This window comes from Aethalodelphis obliquidens, unplaced genomic scaffold, assembly GCF_003676395.1.
Source record: "Aethalodelphis obliquidens isolate GAN/ISIS:26980383/991018 unplaced genomic scaffold, ASM367639v1 scaffold59, whole genome shotgun sequence".
NCBI lineage: Eukaryota > Metazoa > Chordata > Mammalia > Artiodactyla > Delphinidae > Aethalodelphis > Aethalodelphis obliquidens.
The window spans coordinates 1,789,941-1,802,575 of NW_020838003.1; positions in this window are offsets into that span (position 1 = coordinate 1,789,941).

Below are 12,635 nucleotides of genomic sequence, written 5' to 3' on the forward strand. Positions count from 1 at the left end.
TCCATTCCTAAAAGACACACACAAAACTTCACATGTTTCAAGCCCCAGCACGCAGACAGTGGTTTGAAAGGAGCCTAGGTCAGACCCACTCACTGATGTTGGAGAGCCTCCTAGAGAGGCAGGAGGCAACTGGCTCTCCCTAGGAATGGGGATGCTGGCAGAGGCCATTTTTGGGAACTCATTCTATGACAATGACACAAGAGCTGACAAGTGCCGTTTTGTTCTACAACAATGACATCAGAGCTGACAAGTTTTTAAATCTTCCTTCTTTCTATAATTGCCAGAAACTTGCCCTGCCCACAAGTGGGCCTGCAGTAGCCACACAGCCCTGTTAGCTGCACAGCCAATCTTATGAGGAACCCCACTGACCAGCAAGTTCAGCCATGCACCATCAGGCCACATGGCCAACCATGCGGGAAGCCTACCCCACCCTCCAGAGGGCCTGAAGCCACCACACAAGGCAGCACCCAACAGTGTGTCCACACTAGTTGGCCCCATGACAACAGGGGACACATGCAGCCCACATAGGAACTACTTCTAGAGCATATAGCTCTGATGATCAAGGGGAGTGTGATGATGGGCCCCCTATGACATCTCCTACATAAGGTCACTTCTCAAAGATTGGAAGACATAACCAACCCACCTAGTTTCTGATTATATATAGTATTATGCAAACGAGAAGACAGAGAAATATGATCCAAACAAAGGAACAAGACAAAGCCTCAGAAAAAGAACTAAACAAAGCAGAGATTAGCAATGTACCTGATAAAGAGTTCAAGATAATGATCATAAAGATACTCAATGAACTCTGGAGAATTATGGACAAACACAGTGAGAATTTCAACAGAGATAGAAAATACAAAAGGAAACAAACAGAGCTAAAGACTACAATAACTGAAATAAAATATACACTAAAGGGCTTCCCTGGTGGCGCAGTGGCTGGGAGTCCACCTGGCAATGCAGGGGATGCGGGTTCATGCCCCGGTCCGGGAAGATTCTGCATGCCGCGGAACAGATGGGGCCATGAGCCGTGGCCGCTGAGCCTGCGTGCCCGGAGGCTGCGCATCCGGAGCCTGTGCTCTGCGGCGGGAGAGGCCACGGCAGTGGGAGGCCCGCGTACTGCAAAAAAAAAAAAAACACTAGAAGAAATCAACAGTAGATTAGATGATACAGAGGAACAAATCAGAGATCTGGAAAACAGAGTACTGAACATCACCCAAGCTGAACAGAAAAAAGAAAAAAGAATTCTAAAAAATGAGGATAGTTTAAGAAACCTCTGAGATAAAAACAAGGGTATTAACATTCACATTATCAGGGTCCAGAAGGAGAATAGGGAGGCAAAGTGGCAGAGAATTTATGTGAAGAAATTATAGCTGAAAAATTTCCTAACCTGGGGAAGGAAACAAACATCCAAATCCAGGAAGCACAGAGAGTCCCAAAAAAGACAAACCCAAAGAGGTCCACACAAAGACATATTATAATCAAAATGGCAAAAAATTAAAGATAAAGAGAGCAAGAGAAAAGAAACAAGTTATATACAAGGAAAGTCCCATAAGACTAGCAGCTGACTTATGAGTGGAAACTGTGCAGACCAAGAGGGAGTGGCAAAATATATTCAAAGTGATAAAAGAAAAAACTACAACCAATAATACTTTACCCAGCAAAGCTATCATTCAGATTTGAAGGAGAGATAAAGAGTTTTACAGAAAAGCAAAAGCTAAAAGAGTTTAGCACCACTAAAACAGCCTTATAAGAAATGTTAGGGAATTCCCTGAGAGTCCATTGGTTAGTACTCAGCACTTTCACTGCCAGGGGCCTAGGTTACATGCCTGGTCAAGGAACTAAGATCCCGCAAGCCACATGGCGTGGTCAAAAGGAAAAGAAAAAAGAAAGGTTAAAAGGACTTCCCTAAGCAAAAAAAAAAAGGTCTCAACTAGAAATGAGAGATTTATGAAAGAAAAAAGTCTCACTGGTAAAGGCAAACATACAGGAAAGACACTAAATCAGACCCGGCTCATTGGTGGGGCTAATGGCGGACTCTGGGTGGGCTCACGCAAAGGAGAACTTCTGTTGCCAGTGTCCTTGTCCCCATGGTGAGCCACAACCATCTCCCGTCACTGCAGTAGACCATCCAAAACTAGCAGCCGTATGGCTGACAGGGTCTTGGTGCTCCAGCTGGCTGAGATGGGAGAGCCAAGTTCAGGACACTGGACCACCAGAGACCACCCAGCCTCTCATAATATCAGTCAGTGAGGGCTCTCCAACAGACCTCCGTCTCAACGCTAAGACCCAACTCCACTCAACGACCAGCAAACTCCAGTGCCAGACACCCTATACCAAACAACTAGCAAGACAGGAACACAACTCGACCCATTAGCAGAGGCTGCCTAAAATCAAACTAAATTCACAGACACCCTAAAACACACCACTGGATGTGGTCCTGCCCACCAGAAAGACAAGATCCAGCTTCATCCATCAGAATACAGGCAACACTCCCCTCCACCAGGAAGCCTACACAACCCACCGAACCAACCTTAGCCACTGCGGGCAGACACCGAAAACAACAGGAACTACGAAGCTGCTGCCTGTGAAAAGAAGACCCCAAATACAGTAAGTTAATAAAAATGAGAAGGGAGAGAAATACGCAGCAGATGAAGGAGCAAAGTAAAAACCCACCAGACCAAACAAATGAAGAGGAAATAGGCAGTCTACCTGAAAAAGAATTCAGAATAATGATAGTAAAGATGATCCAAAATCTTGGAAATAGAATGGAGAAAATACAAGAAAGGTTTAACAAGGATCTAGAAGAACTAAAGAGCAAACAAACAATGATGAACAACACAATAAATGAAATTTAAAACTCTCTAGAAGGAATCAATAGCAGAATAACTGAGGTAGAAGAACGGATAAGTGACCTGGAAGACAAAATAGTAGAAATAACTACCGCAGAGTAGAATAAAGAAACAAGAATAAAAAGAATTGAGGACACTCGCAGAGACCTGTTGGACAACATTAAAAGGACCAACATTCGACTTATACGGGTCCCAGAAGAAGAGAAAAAGAACGGGACTGAGAAAGTATTTGAAGAGATTAAACTTGAAAACTTCCCTAATATGGAAAAGGAAATAGTCAATCAAGTCCAGGAAGCACAGAGAGTCCCATACAGGATAAACACAAGGAGAAACATGTCAAGACATACATTAATCAAACTATCAAAATTAAATACAAAGAAAAAATATTAAAAGCAGCAAGGGAAAGCAACAAATAAATTACAAGGGAATCCCCATAAGGTTAACAGTTGATCTTTCAGCAGAAACTCTGCAAGCCAGACCGGAGTAGCAGGACATATTTAAAGTGATGAAAGGAAAAAACCTACAACCAAGATTACTCTACTCAGCAAGGATCTCATTCAGATTCGACAGAGAAATTAAAATCTTTACAGACAGCAAAAGCTAAGAGAATTCAGTGACACCAAACGACCTTTACAACAAAAGCTAAAGGAACTTCTCTAGGCAGGAACTACAAGAGAAGAAAAAGACCTACAAAAGCAAACCCAGAACAATAAAGAAAATGGTAATAGGAACATACATATTGATAATTACCTTAAATGTAAATGGATTAAAGGCTCCACCTAAAAGAGAAGACAGGTTGAATAGATACAAAAACAAGACCTGTATATATGCTGTCTATGACAGACCACCTTCAGACCTAGGAACACATACAGACTGAAAGTGAGGGGATGGAAAAGGATATTCCATGGAAATGGAAATCAAAAGAGAGCTGGAGTAGCAATTCTCATATGAGACAAAATAGACTTTAAAATAAAGACTATTACAAGAGACAAAGAAGGACACTACATAATGATCAAGGGATCAATCCAAGTAGAAGATATAACAGTTGTAAATATTTACGCACCCAACATAGAAAGCACCTCAGTATATAAGGAAAATGCTAACAGCCATAAAAGGGGAAATTAACAGTAACACAATAATAGTAGGGGACTTTAACACCCCACTTTCACCAATGGGCAGGTCATCCAAAATGAAAACATACAAGGAAACACAAGCTTTAAATGATACATTAAACAAGATGTACTCAATTGATATTTATAGGACATTCCATCCAAAAACAGCAGAATATGCTTTCTTCCCAAGTGCTCATGGAACATTCTCCAGGATAGATCATATCTTGGGTCACAAATCAAGCCTTGTTAAATTTAAGAAAACTGAAATCGTATCAAGTATCTTTTCTGACCTCAATGCTATGAGACCAGATATCAATTACAAGAAAAAAACCCGTGAAAAATACAAACATATGGAGGCTAAACAGTACACAACTAAATAAACAAGAGATCACTGAACTAATCAAAGAGGAATTCAAACACTACCCAGAAACAAATGACAATGAAAACACGATGACCCAAAACCTATGGGATGCAGCAAAAGCACTTCTAAGAGGGAAGCTTATAACAATACAATCCTACCTCAAGAAACAAGAAAAATCTCAAATGAACAACCTAAATTTAAACCTAAAGCAATTAGAGAAAGAAGAACCAAAAAACCCCAAAGTTAGCAAAAGGAAAGATATCACAAAGATCAGATCAAAAATAAAAGAAAAAGAAATGACGGAAACAATAGAAAAGATCAGTAAAACTAAAAGCTGGTTCTTTGAGAAGATAAACAAAATTAATAAACCATTAGCCAGACTCATCAACAAAAAAAAGGAAAAGACTCAAATCAACAGAATTAGAAATGAAAAAGGAGAAGTAACCACTGACACTGCAGAAATACAAAGGATCATGAGAGATTACTACAAGCAATTCTATGCCAATAAAATGGACAACCTGGAAGAAATGGACAAATTCTTAGAAAAGAACAATCTTCCGAGACTGAACAAGAAGAAACAGAAAACATAAACAGACCAATCACAAGCACTGAATTTGAAACTGTGATTTAAAATCTTCCAACAAACAAAAGCCCAGGATCAGATGGCTTCACAGGCAAATTCTAACAAACATTTATGGGAGAGCTAACACCTATCCTTCTCAAACTCTTCCAAAATACAGCAGAGGGAGGAACACTCCCAAACTCATTCTACAAGACCACCATCATCCTGATACCAAAACAAGACAAAGATGTCAGAAAGAAAAAAACTACAGGCCAATATCACTGATGAACATAGATGCAAAAATCCTCAACAAAATACTAGCAAAGGGAATCCAACAGCACATTAAAAGGATCATACACCATGATCAAGTGGGGTTTATCCCAGGAATGCAAGGATTCTTCAATATACACAAAGCAATCAATGTGATACACCAAATTAGAAAACTAAGGATAAAAACGATATGATAATCTCACTAGTGGCAGAAAAAGCTTTCAACAAATTTCAACACCCATTTATGATAAAAACCCTCCAGAAAGTAGGCATAGAGGGAACTTACCTCAACATAATAAAGGCCATATTGACAAACCCATAGCCAACACTGTTCTCAATGGTGAAACAATAAAACCGTTTCCACTAAGACCAGGAAAAAGACAAGGTTGTCCACTCTCACCGCTATTATTGAACCTAGTCTTAGAAGTTTTAGCCACAGCAATCAGAGAAGAAAAATCAATAAAAGGAATCCAAACTGGAAAAGAAGAAGTAAATCTGTCACTGTTTGCATATGACATAATATTACATAGAGAGAATCATAAAGATGCTACCAGAAACCTACCAGAGCTAATCAATGAATCTGGTAAAGTAGCAGGATAGAAAATTAATGCACAGAAATATCTTGCATTCTTACACACTAATGATGAAAAATCTGAAAGAGAAATTAAGGAAACACTCCCATTTACTATTGCAATAAAAAGAATAAAATACCTAGGAATAACCCTACTTAAGGAGACAAAAGACCTGTATGCAGAACACTGTAAGATACTGATGTAAGAAATTAAAGATGATACAAATAGATGGAGAGATATACCATGTTCTTGGATTGGAAGAATCAACATTGTGAAAATGACAATACTACCCAAAGCAATCTACAGATTCAATGCAATCCCTAACAAACTACCAATGGCATTTTTCACAGAACTAGAACAAAAAATTTCACAATTTGTATGGAAACCCAAAAGGCCTCGAGTGGTCAAAGCAATCTTGAGAAAGAAAAACAGAGCTCGAGGAACCAAGCTCCCAGACTTCAGACAATACTACAAAGCTAAAGTAATCAAGGCAGTATGGTACTGGCAGAAAACAGAAATATAGATCAATGGAACAGGATAGAAAGTCCAGATATAAACCCACACACATATGGTCACCTGATCTTTGATAAAGGAGGCAAGAATATACAATGAAGAAAAGACAGCATCTTCAATAATTTGTGCTGGGAAAACCAGACAGCTACATGTAAAAGAATGAAATTAGAACACTCCCTAACACCATACACAAAAATAAACTCAAAATGGATTAAAGACCTAAATGTAAGGCCAGACACTATAAAACTCTTAGAGGAAAACATAGGCAGAACACTCTATGACATAAATTAGAGCAAGATCCTTTTTGACCCACCTCCTAAAGTAATCGAAATAAAAACAAAAATAAACAAATGGAACCTAATGAAACTTAAAAGATTTGGCACAGCAAAGGATACCATATACAAGACAAAAAGACAACTCTCGGCTAGGGAGAAAATATTTGCAAATGAAGCAACTTACAAAGGATTAATCTCCAAAATATACAAGCAGCTTATTTAGCTCAATATCAAAAAAGCAAACAACTCAATCCAGAAATGGGCAGAAGATCTAAATAGACATTTCTCCAAAGAAGATATTGCCAACAAATACATGAAAGGATGCTCAACATCACTAACCATTAGAGAAATGCAAATCAAAACTACAATGAGGTATTACCTCACAATGGTCAGAAGAGCCATCATCAAAATATCTACAAAAAATAAAAGATGGAGAGCGTGTGGAGAAAAAGAGAACCCTCTTGCACTGTTGGTGGGAATGTAAATTGATACAGATACTATGGAGAAGAGTATGGAGGTTCCTTAAAAAACTAAAAATAGAACTACCATATGATGCAGCAATCCCACTACTGGGCATATACCCTGAGAAAACCATAATTCAAAATAACTTATGTACCACAATGTTCATTGCAGCACTATTTACAATAGCCAGGACGTGGGAGAAACCTAAGTTTCCACTGACAGATGAATGGATAAAGAAGATGTGGCACATATATGCAATGGAATATTACTAAGCCATAAAAAGAAACAAAATTGAACTATTTGTAGTGAGGATGATGGACCTAGAGTCTGTCATACAGAGTAAGTCAGAAGGAGAAAAACAAATACCGTATGCTAACATATATATATGGAATCTTAAAAAAAAAAAAATTGTTCTGCTGAGCCTAGGGGCAGGACAGGAATAAAGACACAGACGTAGAGAATGGACTTGAGGGCACAGGGAGGGGGAAGTGTAAGCTGGGATGAAGTGAGAGAGTGGCATGGACATATATACACTATCAAATGTAAAACAGATTGCTAGTGGGAAGCAGCTGCATAGCACAGGGAGATCAGCTCGGTGCTTTGTGACCGCCTAGCCGGGTGGAATAAGGAATGTGTGAGGGAGGTGCAAGAGGGAGGGGATATGGGGATATATGTATACGTACAAATGAGTCAGTTATACAGCAGAAACTAACACAACATTGCAAAGCAATTATAATCAAATAAAGATGCTAAAAAACCATAAAACATGGGGCGATGTAAAAATACAGGCTTGTTAGAATGAGTTCAAACTTAGAGATCATAGACTCAAAATAATCATGTTGTTGTTATTTATGAACCTGATGGTAACCACAACCAAAGCCTATAATAGATACAAGGATGCAAAAATAAAGGAATCTAAGCACAATACTAAAGATAGTCATCAATTTACAAGGGAAGAGAGCAAAGTAAGAAGGAACTAAAAGAACTACAAAACCCCCAAACAATTAACAAAATGGTAACAAGTACATACCTATCAATAATTACTTTGAATGTAAATGGACTAAATGCTACCATCAAAAAACATAGAGTGGCTGAATCAATAAACAAGTAAGACCCATATGTGTGCTGCCTGTAAGAGACCACCTCAGATCTAAAAACACACACAGACTGAAAAGTTACAGGATGGAAAAAGATATTCCACGCAAACAGAAATGAAAAGAAAGCTGTGACAGCAATGCTAATATCAGACAAATAACTTTAAAACAAAGACTGTAATAATAAAAAAGGAACTTCACATAATGATCAAGGGATCAATTCAAAAAGAAAGTATAACAACTATAAATAATATATATGCACCCAACATAGGAGCACCTAAATCAAATATTAACAGACATAAACAGAGAAAGTGACAGAATAATAATGGGGACTTTTAATACCTCACTTACATCAATGGACAGATTATCCAGACAGAAAATCAATAAGGAAACATTAACCTTAAATGACACATTAGACAGTATGGACTTAATGTGTGTGTGTGTGTGTGTGTGTGCGCGCGTGTGTGTGTGTGTGTGTGTGTATATAACATTCCATCCAGAAGTAGCATAATACACTATCTTTTCAAGTGCATGTGAAATATTCTCTAGGATAGACCACATGCTAGGCCACAAAACAAATATCAGTAAGTTTAAGAGCACTGAAATTATATCAAGCATTTTTCTGACCACAATGGCATGAGACTAAAATTTAACTACAAGAAAAAAACTGCAAAAATCACAAACATGTGGAGGGTAAACAATATGCTGCTAAACAACTAGTGGCTCACTAAAGAAATCAAAGAAGAAATAAATAAATACCTGGAGATAAATCAAAATGGAAACACAATGATCCAAAATCTATGGGATGCAACAAAAGCAGTTATAAGTGGGAAGTTTATAGCAATACAAGCCTACCTCAGGAAATAAGAAAAATCTCAAATAAACAATCTAACCTTACACCTAAAGGAACTATGAAAAGAAAAAAGAAAACCCAAAGTTAGTAAAAGGAAGGACATCAAAAATCTCAGAGCAGAAATAAATAAAATAGAAACTAAAAAATCAATAGAAAAACATCAATGAAACAAAGAGCTGGTTCTTTGAAAGAATAAACCAAGTTGATAAACCTTTAGCCAGACTCATTAAGAAAAAAAGAGAGTCCAAAAAATAAATTCAGAAATGAAAGAGAAGTTACAACCAACACACAGAAATACAAAGGATCCTAAGAGATGACTGTGAACAATCATGCACCAATAAACTGGAAAAACCTAGAAGAAATGAACAAATTCCTAGAAACATCCAATCTTCCAAGATTGAATAAGGAAGAAATAAAAAATATAAACATACTGACTATGAGCAATAAAACGGAATCAGTAATTTTAAAAACTCCCAACAAACAAAAGTTCAGGGCCAGATGGATTCACAGGTGAATGCTACAAGTATTTAAAGAAGAGTTAAAACCAATCTTTCTCAAACTATTCCAAAAAACTGAAGAGGATGGAACTCTTCCAAACTCATTCTATGAGGCCAGCATCACTCTAATAACAAAGCCAGACAAAGACACCACACACACAGACACACACACACACACACACACACACAGAGACACACACACACACACACACACACAGAGAGATACAGCCAATATGATAATCAATGTAAAAATTCTTAATAAAATGTTAGCAAATGGAATTCTACAATACAATAAAAGGATTATATACCATGATCAGGTAGGATTTGTCCCAGGAATGCAAGAATGTCTCAATATCTGCAAATCAATAACTGTGATATACCATATTAACAAATTAAAAAATAAAAACCGTAAGATTATATCAATAGATGCAGAAAAAGAATTTGACAAAATTTAACATCTATTTATGATAAAAACTCTCAACGAAGTGGGTATAGAGGCCATAATATGACAAACCCATAGCCAACATCATATTCAATGGTGTAAAGCTGAAACCATTTCCTCTAAGATCAGGTAGAAGACAAGGATGCCCACTCTTGCCACTTTTATTCAATATAGTATTGTAAGTCCTAGCCAAAGCAGTCAGATAAGAAATAGGAAGCCAAATTGGAAATGCAGAAGTAAAACTGTCACTGTTTGCAGAGGACATGATAATACATATAGAAAATCCTAAAGACACCACTAAAAATCTAACAGGACTAGTAAATGAACTCAGTAATGTTGCAGGATACAAAATTAATAAACAGAAATCTGTTGCACTTCTATATGTTAATAATGACATATCAGAAACAGTAATTAAGAAAACGATCTCATTTACAATTGCATCAAAAAGAATTAAATACAAATAAGTCTAACAAAGGAGACAAAAGACTTGTACTCTGAAAACTATAAGACACTGATGAAAGAAACTGAAGACAACACAAACAAATAGAAAGATATAGCATACTCATGGATTGGAAGAATTAATATTGTCAAAATGACCATACTACCCAAGACAATACTCCAATTCATATGAAATCCCTATCAAAATACCAATGACATTTTTCACAGAACTAGAACAAATAATTATAAAATTTATATAGAACCATAAAAGACCCAAAATAGCCAAATCAATTCTGAGAAAAAAGAACAAAGCTGGAGGTATCACACTCCCTTATTTCAAACTATATTACAAAGCTACTGTAATCAAAACAGTATAGTACTGGCACCAAAAAAAAGAAGAAGAAAAAAAGACTCATAGATCAATGGAACAAAATAGAGAGCCCAGAAATAAGCCCACAGTTATGTGGTCAATTAACCTATGACAAAGGAGGCAATAGGGGAAGGGGAAAAGAGACCCTCTTCAATAAGTGGTGTTGGGACACCATTTCAAACTGGAAAGCTGCATGCAAAGGAATCAAACTGGAGTACTTTCTTACAACACATGCAAAAATAAACTCAACAGGGATTAAAGACATAAATGTAAAACCTGAAACCATGAAACTTATAGAGGAAAATATTGGCAGTATGCTACTTGACATTGGTCTTAGCAATATTTTTTGGATATGTCTCCTCAAGCAAGGGAAAAGCAAAAAAAACCAAATGGGACCACATCAAACTAAAAAACTTTGCACAGTGAAGAAAACCATCAACAAAATTAAAAGACAGCCTACTGAATGAAAGAAGATATTTGCAAAAAATATATCTGATAAGGGGTTAATATCCAAAGAACCCATATAACTCAATATCAAAACCCCCAAATAACCAGGTTGAAAAAATGAGCACAGGACCTGAATAAATTTTTTAAAGAAGACATACAGATGGCCAACAGATACATGAAAAGATGCTCAACATCACTAATCATCTGAGAAATGCAAATCAACACCCGATAAGATACCACCTTACACATGTTAGAATGGAAAAGACATCAAAAAGACAACAAATAACAAGCACTGGTGAGAATGTGAAGTAAAGTGACCCTCATGCACTGGGACAGGAAATTGGTGCAGACACTGTGCAAAACAGTATGGAGCTTCCACAGAAGATTAAAAATAGGACTACCATATGATTCACCAATTTCACTTCTGGTTATTTACCTGAAGAAAACAAAAACACTAATTTGAAAAGATATATGCACCCCAATGTTCATTGCAGTATAATTTACAATAGTCAAGATATGGAAGCAACCTAAATGCTCATTGTTAGATGAATGGATAAAGATGATGTGCTGTGTGTGTGTGTATGTATGTGTGTGTGTGTGTGTATATATATATATATATATATATATATGGTATTATATGTAATTACAACAAATTATAAAAATATATAATAATATATAGTATATATAAAAACAGCCATAAAAACATGAAATATTGCCATTTGCAACAACATGGATGGCTCTAGACAGCATTATGCTAAATGAAATAAATCAGACAGAAAAAACACATACCATATAATCCACTTAGATGTATAATCTTAAAAACAAAACAAACAAAACCAGACGCATAGATACAGAGAACAAATGGGTGACTGCCAGAGTGGAGGAGGGTGGAAGTTGAGCAAAATAGGTAAAAAGGATTAAGAGGTACAAATTTCTAGTTTGTAGAAAGCCAGGGGGTGTAATATATAGCATAAGGAATATAGTCAAATAATATTGTAACAATTTTGTATGGGGACAGATGGTAACTAGACTTATGATTTTGTAATTTTGTATGGAAGGAAGGAAGGAAGGAAGAAAGGAAGGAAAGAAGGGAGGGAGGGAGGGAGGAAGAAAGTTCCTGCCTCACAGAAGCTTAATGTCTGCTCACACTTGATGCAGCTCATCACATAGAATCAGTGCTCTGGATTAGACAGTCACTTATATCTAGAGACAGGAACTGCCATATGACTTTCAACACTAGATTTCTTATTAACCAGTAAAGAACACAGTATTCAGTCAGTGTCTAAAGTCACAGGGAAGCCAAAGACATAGTTATAATTTCATGGATCTGAAGCCTTTTGATGGAGGCATTTACCAAAACACTACCTCAAAGGCATATTTAATGATATCCAGCATGAAATCAAAATGCCATTTCAAAGGGGAACTAGTAATGATGGGAGCCTAGTGACATTTAAAGAACATGTAGACTGATAGCTAATAAGAAAGCAGTTTGGAGGAGATGATGAGGAATGGAGC